Raw genomic sequence first — 12399 nt, 5'->3', positions numbered from 1 at the left:
CGTAGAATATAGCACTTGCTTCTAAAAACTCGATAGTGTTTGACTGTAGGCTTCTTATTGAACCATAGTTCATAACAAGCCATGTTCATTGCTTCAGCCCAAAGATTTGACTTTCTAATATAAACACGGTTAATAATATAACAAGCTGTGTTCACTGCTTCAGCCCAAAGATTTTTCAGAAGTTTCATGCAATTTAACATCATATTAGCAACCTCTTGAAGCACATGATTTTTTCTTTCAACAACCCCATTCTGTTGAGGTGTCTTAGGAGCAAAAAATTCTTGCGACATACTATGATCGCTACAGAACTTCTCAAAACTACTATTGTCAAATTTAGAACCATGATCACTACATATTTTAGAGACATGTGATTCCTTCTCAGTTTGGATACACTTGAGTACCCTTTTTACTTCATCGAGAGTTTCAAATTTCTCTCTCATGAAAACTACCCATGTATACCTAGTAAAATTATCTACTATTACCAGAATATATTTCTTACCACCTTGACTCTCCATTTTAGTAGGTCTAACGAAATCCATGTGGAGGAGTTCAAGGGGTTTGGATGTGGCACTGGAGTTCACCTTTTTGTGAGCACTCCTAGTTTGTTTTCTAATCTGACATTCTCCACAAATTTTATCTATATTTCTTAACTTAGGTAGACCTCTTATTACTTCACTTTTGCTCAGTCTATAAAGATTACGGTAGTGTACATGTCCTAGGTGTTTATGCCATAAATCGGTCTCATTGGTCTGGACCATGTAACACAATAACTTAGACGAGCTTGAATCACTAACTATATAGCATCTCTCAAATGTTTTGTGACCAGTTAATATCACAGAACCATTCTTATTAGAAATCTCACACCCATAGTTGGTAAATTTTACGCTATGTTTATTATCACAAATTTGAGAAATGCTTAAGAGATTATGCTTAAGGCCCTCTACGAACAAAACATTGTTAAATGGACGAAGATTAAAGAGTTGAACCATACCTTGGCTAACAATTCTGCAGTTACTACCATCACCAAATGTGACTGAGCCATCAGTCATATCTTTGAGATTAGTGAAAATTTTTGTCACCTGTCATCTGTCTAGAACAACCATTGTCTAGGTACCACTTTGATTGACTCGAAGCCTTGAAAGCAGTGTGGGCAACTAAATATGCAACCTTAAGGACCCATTTCATTATTATTTTGGGTTTTAGAGCATAGTTGGTTTTTCTATGCTTATACTTGTTATACATTCTACCATTTGAGTTAGATTTTAGAAGCTCCTTGAGTAAATCTACAATTTTCTCAGCTAAGGGGTTATGATTCTGATTTCTATATTTGATATGGTTGTTTTTAGGTTTCATAGCCTGAAAAGTTTTAGGATTTTTTAAACTATTTTCATTCAGACTTTTCCCTTTTGAGTTAGAGGACTCCCCTTTAGCAAACTTAGGTGGAGTGGACTTAATTTTAGGTGTATTCTTATCGTAGCCCAAACCAAATCTATCGCCACATTGCCTTGATCCAGTTAGCAATCTTTCTATCTTAGGATCACCCTGGGTATACCTCCAAGTATCATTCAAACTCAAGAGAGACGAGACTTCTAGCTTTAATTTTCCATTTTCTGATTTAAGGTTTTCAACTTGGGATGTTTCGAAATCTAAATCACAATTAGCTTTTTCAAAAAAATCAGAAAGATGCAATTTTTTAAAAACTAAGTTATCAAAATCTTCTTTTAATTTAAAAAACTTTTCTTTTTGAAGTTTTAGTTTTATAGCTATCTTGCAACTTTCCCTGTAAAGGGCGTTATAGGCATCTTGTAAATCATCATCAGTTTTTCAAGGTCACTTCTTAGATTTTCATCATAAGTTGAATTACAACTGTCTGAGGAAGTGACTCTGGCTAGAGTCATTAAGGCCTTGACCTCATTAGTAGATTCAGGTTCAGAATCATCTGACTCAGAAGAAACTTCAGAACAAGATGACTCATCCCATGTGGCCAACATACCTTTCTTCTTAAGTTTATCCCTCTTTGGACAATTGTTTGTCAGATGCCCGTATTCATGACAGTTGAAGCATTGGCTATCTTTGATAGATTTTCAATTTTTAGATCTAGTCCCTTTCTTCTAAGAAGGTTTTTGAAAATCTACCCTCTTTTAAAAATTTTATAAAACTTCGCTAATAGTGTCATATCATCTTCAACATTTTCACAATCAGAATTACTAGCACTATCTTGAGAAATATTTTTAAAAGACTTAAGGGTTATGGACTTACCTTTAGGAGCCTTAAAATTTAACTCGTAGGTTTGTAAAGAACCAATAAGCTCTTCAACCCGCATATTATCCGTATGACAAAGTTCCTGAATGATAGTGACCTTAGAACTGAACTTATTAGGCAATGAGCGCAATATCTTTGCACAGACTTTACTTTCTTAGATACTATCACCAAGACCCCACATAGAATTAACCATGTCATTTAAGTTAGTATAGAAGTCCATGAAAGTCTTACTTTCTTCCATATGTATTTCCTCAAACCAAGTGGTGAGGATTTGAAGTTTAGATTTCTTGACTATAGTCATACCCTCTTGTGTCATTTGCAGAATGTCAGGCTTGCTTTGCAGTATCACAAGATATAATTCTTTTGAATTCATTTGGTAATAGTGCACAAGTAATTGTATTTAAAGCCTTTGCATTGGTATTACTATCATTTTTTTGAAGAGTGGTACATGAAAAATAAGGTGTAACTAAAAAGGTCGAGCTAAGAGTCCTAGGGGGGGGGGGGGGGTGAATAGGACTATGCCAAATTAAAAATTAAATGCGGAATTTAATCAAATATAAATAAAGATAGCAATTAAACAATCTCACAATACAGATATGTAAAATAGCCCAAGTATACAAGTATTGAGAAGTTGATACAGATGTTGTTTTAAGGACAACCTTACACCAAAAACCAATGGCTTATGGTAGGACAACCTGATTCCTAGAATGGTCTGTGTATCAAAATCTCAAACCGATATAGAGGAATAAAGAAATGAATAGTAAAGAAAATAACTAAGCTATTACAACATTCTCACACGTGCATAAAAGAAATTACAACATTCTCCACAAATGCATAAAGGGAAATTTTAACATCCACAAAATGAAATAATCAATCAATCACCATAAGACCAGCAATGAAAGTGGTTCACGTGTGTGTACACCAACTGTTTAGAAAAATAGTCACACAACTACTCCACTCCTAATATCCTCACATAGTGGATATTGGCGTTCACTATGAAATAGGTTTTTCAAGGTTCACCTCAAAACCCTCACAATTGTGTCTTTCAAGTGGGCTTATACAATTCAGACACCCTAAACTCTGAGTTTTCTAGATCACCTCAGACAAACCAAAAGAAAGAGATTTTTCTGGCACAATCTTAATGAAACTAAAAGAATGAACTTACAAAACAGTAAAATACTTATATGGATATTCTCCTTTTAATGCAGCCACGAAGAACCAATTTAGAGTAGAAGTTCAACGTAGATGTTCAATGTTCACACTCACTTATGAAATGGTTCTAAGTTCTAAATTGATTTTAAATTAAATCACTTTGGGCTAGCTTGATTTGATTTTTATTCCAAGAAATGGGAAACCTTTAATCCCTCTTTCAAATCAAATTGGAATGCAGAATACAAAATCAAATACAAAAAGCTAATTAAAGAGAATATGAAATGAGCATTAAATAGCTTAAGAATATCACTAACTTATCTCTCAGAGTGACATATTGATTTTACTTGAATTGGATATCAAACTCTAAAATTCGTGCTCTATTTATAAGTGTAAAAATTGCACCTTCGACTGGTCCTGAGGTCTGTTCGAATGGTCGAAGGACCAACAAACTTTTAAAAATTTGGGCGCAAAAAGATCAGGCCGTTCCACGACTAGTCGAAGGATTTGCTCGACCAGTCGAGTGGCCTCCACGACCAGTCAAGTCTTGTCCACGACTAGTCGTGTGGGACTCAATTTAGTTGTTGGACTTTAAGTCGAGCCTGCACGACTGGTTGAGCACTGTTCACACGACCAGTTGAGCAGTCTCTAGGACTAGTTTAGGCTTTAACAAAAAATCTCGAAAATAAGTAACAAATTTAGGATTGGTCGAGGATTTCTTGGATTAGTCGAGCCAGTGGTAGGACTAATTGAACATAGTCTAAGACTAGTCAAAAAACAGACTATGCACTTATAAAGTGACCTAATTAAATTATGTATTCAAAATGACCTATCCTATGGTCAATCTAGGGTCATTCATACCTTATAAGCAATATATGAACATTGAATCTTCTTTTGCTTCAGTTGATAGTTGTTCTTTGAAGATCATGAAGATTGAGATCTTGACATATGATGAAGCTTGAACTTGACACCTTTTGAAGCTTGAAATTGAAATACTCGACTTGTATTACAACTTGAACTTTGAGTACCAAAGTAAAGACTATTGCCTTGCCTTTAAATGTAGCTTTGAAACCTGCTTAAACTTTGAAGTTTGAAGGAGTGAACTATGTACTTGAACTTGTATATCTCTTGATCTTGCATTTGAAGTTCTTGAGGTAAAGACCTTTGATCATGTACATGAGATGCATAATCTTGAATATGTAGATGCGCTATACAAGACATAGATTCCAAAAAGTTTTGGCACTACAAAATTTGACAATCATTGGAGCTAGAAATTATAACACTTACAATAACTTTAACAGATTTAGTTGCATCAGCACCTAGAACTTCAGATGTGGGTGGGTTCCATCTACTTACTGTGGCTTATCACACACTCATCTATAGACATTAAAAATATCCTCATTCTGACTTTCCAATAGGCATAATTGGAGTCATTAAAAGGTGCAGGCCTAGTAATTGAGAGGCTATCAAAATTTGACATCTTATAAGCTCAGATTGGTTAGCTTAGGAAATAAATCTAAATAATAAAAAGGAGCTACTAGGCTCTGATAGGACTGTGCCAAACTAAAAATAAATGCGGAATAGCAAAGATATACAAGAATTGATAGCACATATAAAGAGTAGCCTTAAATGCACAAGTATTGAGAGGTTGACACAAAATGAGTTCTAAGGACAACCTTACACCAAAAACCAAGGTTTTTGGTAGGACAACCTGATTTCTAAAACGTTTGTAAGTATAAAAAACCCAAACTTAGAAGGAGGCAAAAGAAATAATCTAGATTATTACAACATTCACCACAAGTGCATAAAAGGAAATTACACCATTCACCACAAGTGCATAAAGTAAATTACAACATCAATACACATAAACAAATACTATCATCCACTACAACTCCAAGAATTATAGTCGTTCGTTTGTGTGTACACCAACTGTTTGAAAAACAACCACATAACTACTCCACTCCCAATATCCACACCCACGGGATATTGGCTTTCACTATGAAATAAGGTTTTCCAAGGTTCACCTTAAAACCTTCACAATTGTGTCTTTCAAATGGGTTTACATAATTCCAAAAACTCCACAATGGGTTTTTCCTAGCTAAATCTCACAAACCACAAAATGTAGAAAATTAAATTGTACTTATCTGAATATTCTTCTTCCGATGAAGCCCGGTAGAACCAATTCGATGTAGACGAAGAAGTTCAATGTCTAGTCTCACAAGTGAAAGGGTTCTAGGTCTAAATTAATTTTAAATTAAATCAACTTAGGCTAGCTTGATTTGATTTTGATCTCAAAAGAGGGTAAATAACAATTCCCTTCTTCAATAAAATAGACTTGAATAGAGATCACAAAATCAAATAACGAAAGCTATTAAAATGAATCTAAAATGAGCATAATATAGCTTAAAAGATGCAGGGACTTATCTCTAAGAGTGATGACTTGATTTAGCTTGGAATTGATGAAAAACTCTGAAATTCGTTCTCTATTTATACATGAAAATATTGTTCTCTCGACTAGTCTAAAGGTCGATTCGACTGGTCGAAGGACCAACTAATTTTTAAAATTTCTGGCGTAATAAGATAAGATCGTTACTCAACTGGTCAAGTGGCCTGCTCGACTAGTCGAGTGAGACCAAAAAATCTTATTGGACTTTGAGTCGAGCCTACACTACTGATCGAGCACTGTTCACTCGACTGGTCAAGCAGTCTCTACGAATGGTCGAGGGTCCAACAGAAAATTTCAAAAATTCACAACAAATCTTGGACTGGTCGAAAAACTCTTGGACTGGTTGAGCCAGAGCTTGAACTGGTCGAGCCAGACTAGGACTAGTCGAGAAATGACCTATAAACTTATGAAATGACCCACATAAAATATACAATGAATATAACTCAACATATGGTCAATGTAGGGTCATCCATACCTTGTTTGTGAGTTTGAACAATTGAAACATCGTTCGCTCTGCTAACTCATTCACTTGCAATACTTGAAGCTTGTCTTCAAAACTTGAACTTGAGCTTGAGCTAGGGCTTGAGTTCTTGAGTCTTTAAAGTACAAAACTTGAAGATTAAACTTAAACTTGTACTTGTACTTGAGTTTGAAGTCTATAACTTTGACAACGCTCTTTGACTTGAATACATAGAAAAGTCTGACAAAGATGTGGACAACTTTAAAATGCACGAAGTTGATCTATTCATCTCATCAACACATGATACAGATTCTAAATGATTTGGTACAACTAAATTTGACAACTTTGGGTGCTAGATTTACAATGTAGCATTTACAAGGTTCAACCCCAACGTAGCTTGTTTCGCACTTAGAAAACACCCACCGTGCACATGAATCGGTCTACAACCAGACCCGTCACAAGATCTTTTGCGCAATCTATTTACACATCTTCTCTTCCTGTGCACGTGGCTGCGTAAAGAAAACTTCCGCATGAAGTTTTCCACTGACTCCAGCCTCCCATCCACTGCCTCACGCATACTATAAGGAGAGGGAGAATGTGGGCAAGAACATCCTTGCACACGTGAAGAAAAAGAGAGAGATTTGGGCCTGCGGCTAGGGAATTCCTTCCCTTCTTCATGAGTTTTCTTTTCCTTTTCTTTATGGTTTTGTTTAGATCTTTCCTTTAAGAGACTTAGTTGATCATGAGTATGGTTGGCTAAACCTCTTAGCTGGGGCTAAGAGGTGAAGCTTGTAGTGTAATGGGATTGCTTCTATGATTTTGATTCATGTTTAAATGAACTCTCTTTGATTATGGTTTGATTATAAGAAATGCTTTCAGTTTTTAAGGGTCTGCTGTGACTTAAATTACAATGGATCTGCGATATCTTTGAGCATGTTCTTTTCATTATTATGATTATGAAGTTAGGAAGCCCCGTTGTTCACCATCACCCCCTGGACATGGTTGGATGATGGCATCCTTCCTAACATTCATGACTCTCTCATATTAGCTGTGGATTGGTTAAATTCTGTTGTTTGTTTTATCTCATGGGCATGGCCTTGTGATGAAATCAATTCTAATTCTCACACCTCTTATCCATTAATAACTAGATCAAAGGAAGTTCATAGTTGTTTTTAACGTATTATCTTCCATCTGGATGAAGATAGGACTCTGATTCCAGTTGTGTTTTTGAATCAAGCATAGATCTCCCTGATCTCTACAAGTGGATCCTTGACACCCTAGTTTCCCACGTTTGAATTTCACAGGTTTTAATTAACATTTCATCATTATTTCTCTTAAACTTCCCTGATTTAGATTACATCTTCACCTATTTCTAGTTCAAGTTACTTCCTGATTACGTACAAGATTCAGTCCCTGTGGATTCGACCTCGGTCTTACCGAGATTATTACTACATCACAACCCTATACTTGAGGTGTGAACAATATGCCCAGAACCACTTATCCCTCCAGTTCTTATTGGAGGAAGGGGGATCAGTTATCAAAGATCCGCTGGTATTTCGCCATACGGAGAAATAATACTAGCCGGGCTGAAGAGTTTTCGGCTTCACTTGATACAAGTGGAGGAACTCGTCCACTAATAACTTGGGCTGCTCCAACTCAGCCCACAAGACTGCGCAGCTGAACAAGTCCTTCCACCCGTTCAGAGTTAACTGTCCAGGGGTTAAGCCGAGATAGGCCAGAAGACGCGGAACAATTCCCTGAAGTACGAATCGCAGGCCGTATTGCAGAGCAACCTGTAAAATTGCCATTGCCCCCTTGGAAGGTTAGTCCAGGAGTTCGTCCGCTGAAGGAAGCCTGAGAATAAAAAACTCGGGGACGTGATACCCGAGCCTGATCCGAACTAGCTCCTCATCATTCAAAGTCGGGGGCACTGGCCCCCTCGGATCCTCCTCGCCGGCTTCATCCTTGTCAGGCGGATCACGCGCTTCAGTGACTTGGTTGGTCGCTGAAGGCGCGTTCATTTCTTGTGTCCCAGGCGCCGTCTCATGCCTAGGAGACAGATCTAATGCCCTAGCGGCAGGCACTGGTCTCTACTTTGCGGACCGTTCTAGTATTCTCCTTTACGACGAATATCAAAAAGTGACATTTTCCATTACCACCAGCGGCGAAGGTGGGTTCAACATTACCCTAAGGCGACTACTCGCCCCACTTTCGTCACTAGAAACCCCCTCCCACGAGCTCATAGAATCAGACATGATTAGATGGAAAAATGAAAGGAGGAGGGGGAAATGAGGCTCACCGGAGTTGAGATCGGCAAGATTCCGACTGGATTGCGATGAGAACAGTCGCTAGAACGCACACAAGAGAGCAGGAGAGCAGAATGGGGAAGAAGACGAAATGCGAAAGAGAGGAGCCCTCAGCCTTAAGGCTCTCCTTATATAGATAGGCCACATGGCAATCATTTAATATGTTCATTAACTCTGCACCATACAATGCCCCATCAGCTACCCTGACTTGACACGTGTCACAACCCGACACGCCGCTCGCCCCTGACATCAAGTACAACGCTATGTGTCGTGACTTCGTTGGACTGTCATTGAAGCAACGGCTTGACGCATCACATGATCTCAAGCCACACGATGACATGTCATAATTATGGGCTAACGATACTTCGATTGTTGTGCTGGCCATCATACCTGGCATTAATGATAACGCGACTCAACCTGGTCCATGCATAACCCGACCTAGCCACGACCAAGCTTATTTTCTGAACTTCGTTCAAAAAGCAAGGAGGGGCTCACTATTGGGGAAAAATCTATAAGTCCATAAATCGGCTTATGGAATGGACCAACTCTACTGAACTAGCCTGGGCCCATGGAGACCCGAGCCTGATAAGGCCTCTACATCCAAAAACAGAGCAATCTCTCGGGAAAGCGATGCAATTGTAAGGACACATAAAGAGCTTGCGAGCTCACATAAGTGGTTGAAATACCGACCTAATTTATAGGTCGACTAAAGGACGGTTATGGATCACCTATAAATCATCCACGTGTCAATTACGAATCAACCCTAGATCGATCACAGACCGGTCACAGACCGGCCATAGCTTGGTCATAGGTCAGTCATACATCGATCACAAATCAGTCATAGATCGACCATAGTTCGATCATAGATCAATTATACAACGATCACAGAACGGTTATAGATTGGTCATAGATCGAGGATATCCTTGGCAAAGACCTAAAAGTCTTAACACTCAAGTAAAGGAAACAAAAACCTTCATTGGGATCCAACCCAGAGCCGAGCCACTGATTTATAGAATCCTCATGAGATTCAAAGATCACTCCCTAAATCTTCGTAGATAAGATCAAATCCCAATAATCTCGGAAAACTACAATCTCGGGAAGATACTTGATCATAGAAAATTTCCAAGATATTAGGAAGAAATCCCCGTACTATGGAATCCTCTCTCTCCTATAAATATAGAAGCATCTCCCATCATTGGGGGTACATACGTACTTACCCTTATACTTGATTGGTCTCTTTTCTGGAGATCCTACCCTACACAAAAAGACCTCAAGCCTGATTTAGGCATCGGAGAATCCCCTGACAAACCAGGGCCTCTTTTGTCTCTCATCTTCGCTTGTGCAGGTTCAAGGAGGTGTGTCGCGGAGGGTCTGCCGGAAAATTGCATCAACATATATTGTTATTTGTCATGGTGATGATGTTAACAAATGAAAAGCAATGCACCGAGCCATCAACATAGATGATCCACACTCAATGTAGACGCGGAATCTTTGACAGATGTAGGGGCGATATCGTTCATCTTTCAAGTGTGGATTGTCTTCGTTGAAGGCACGTCCAAACCTTTAGCGGCCCACACTAAATAAAGCAGCGCCGATTGAGCCCATTGAACGACTAACATTGAAACCTCTCGAAGGTTCACTGCAAGGTTTATTTGCCATCTAATTTTTTTATAATGTCACGTAGATCTGGATGAGGGAAAACACAAATATCAGCTTGATCAGAGCTTTCCGGGCCTTATGAAGTTTTCAATAATATGCGTTCAATTCCCATTAATTATGTGGTGTGAGCCTTGGATCTGCCTTATGTTTTGTATCCACGCATGAAATGGTATGGGAAAATGTATGGATGGTGTTTATCTGATACATAAGTCATGATGGGCCACGAAAGGTCCACGTGTAAACTTCCAGTTTCCTTCTCTCGACCTGGAATGTGCTGCTTGAGGGAGTGGATTAGGTGCTATCCGGGCTTCTTATCCAAGATGGTGCGGCCCTTAGCCATGGTAATCACCTTGACGTATGTTTTCTGTATTCCCCCGTACATCTGTGGCTTCAGATTATCCTGGGGCATTATACAAAAAATTGAAGAAAATCCAACTCTCAGGTGGACCATACCATAGGAAACAGTGGTTATTGACCATTAATGGGCCATAAAAATTTTGTATCAAGCTGATATTTGTTATTTATTTTCATCCAGGCTTACTTGAACTTCTCAACAAATTGGATGGAAAATAAAGACTGCGGAAAGATTAATAAAGTGAGCCCTAAGAAGTTTTTAATGGTAGTGTTCAATCACTACCGTTCCATAGAGTATGGTCCACCTATATTTTATCTTATTATTATTATTATTGTTTGTATTATGATCTAAAACGATATGAAAAATGATGGACGGAGCGGATACAGAATACACACATTAAGTGGACCCTAGGGTAAGGGCTGCACTGTTTTGGGTGAGGCCCGGGTCTCACCTAATCCGTTCCCCTTCGCCACACAGCAAGCAACCGAACTTCCTGGGGTGTGAAATTTAAGCGTGCCCTGTGATGATGTATGTCTTAGATCCACACCGTTCATTCATTTTTTGGATCATTCTGAGGTAGGAACCCAAAAACTATGAAAACAGAGGGCTCTGATCAAGCTGATATTTGTATTTTAATTTCATCAAGTATGTGTGATCTGTTCTCATGAAGCTGATATTTGTATTTTAACTTCATCCAAGTAGGGTCCTTACTCTTACCGGGTGGTAGACTCCGGGGAGTTTCAAGACCGGGTCAAGGGTTCGAGTGCCCACCAGCCCACGGCATGCGTGTGTTATAAAAATAAAAATAATAATAATAATAATAAAACTTCATCCAAGTATGTGTCATGTCATGAACCGGTCAGATTGGAAAATAAGCTTCACGATTGGCTTAGGAAACAAGGGTTCGTGGTGAAATTCCACTAGCGTCAGTGTGTGGGGTGTGTGTGCGTGTGTGAAAAAAAAAAGAAGCAATACACGTGGGAGAGAGAAATCCGGCGTATTGGTTGCTGGAGTAATCATAAATGACGTGGACCAGTGGACCAATGAGAAGGAATTTCCTGTGCTTTCAACGGATACGGATTGCGTCCTAACCCCCGTGATGTGTGGGTATTATCCACACCGTCCATCCATTGTTTCCTAACATTTTAGGGCATAAACCGAAAAATGAGGCAGATCCAAGGCTCAAGAGGACCACACCACAGGAAGCAGCGGTCATATTGATTCTCGCCGTTGAAACTTTTCTAGGCCCACCGTAATGTTTATTTGCCATCCAACCTATTCATAAAGTTACGTAGACCAAGTCAGCTCCATCAAAAACTTTTGTGGCCCCAAGAAGTTTTCAACGGTAAGAGTTTAATATCCCCTTGTGTAGTCCACTTAAGCGTTGGATCTGCCTCATTTTTTGAATCATACACTAAAATGTTACGAAAAAAATGATGGACGGTCTGGATAAGACCCATACATCACAGTGGCCACTCAAAGTTCCTGCCCGTTCTCAGCTGGAGACGGGCGGGGGTCGGACGCAATCCGCGTCCGCTTTCAAGTTTCAACACAGACGATCCGCAACTCTCATCTTCCTGGTAGTTCTCCATGGAACAATGCTCTTTTGCTAAATTTCAGGCTGGTGCAGTCATAAGGTGGGCCACGCATGTACATCGATTGCAAGCCATTGGTGGGTGTCTTACTTTCTCTTAAATTCTTTGTACCAATCTTCGCTAAGCTGTTGAACTGATTGACCTGATTTATTATTGCCTAGGGTAAC

This window comes from Magnolia sinica, chromosome 6 (genome assembly GCF_029962835.1).
Source record: "Magnolia sinica isolate HGM2019 chromosome 6, MsV1, whole genome shotgun sequence".
In the NCBI taxonomy this organism is placed as follows: Eukaryota; Viridiplantae; Streptophyta; class Magnoliopsida; order Magnoliales; family Magnoliaceae; genus Magnolia; species Magnolia sinica.
Note: the sequence above shows the minus strand (reverse complement) of the source record.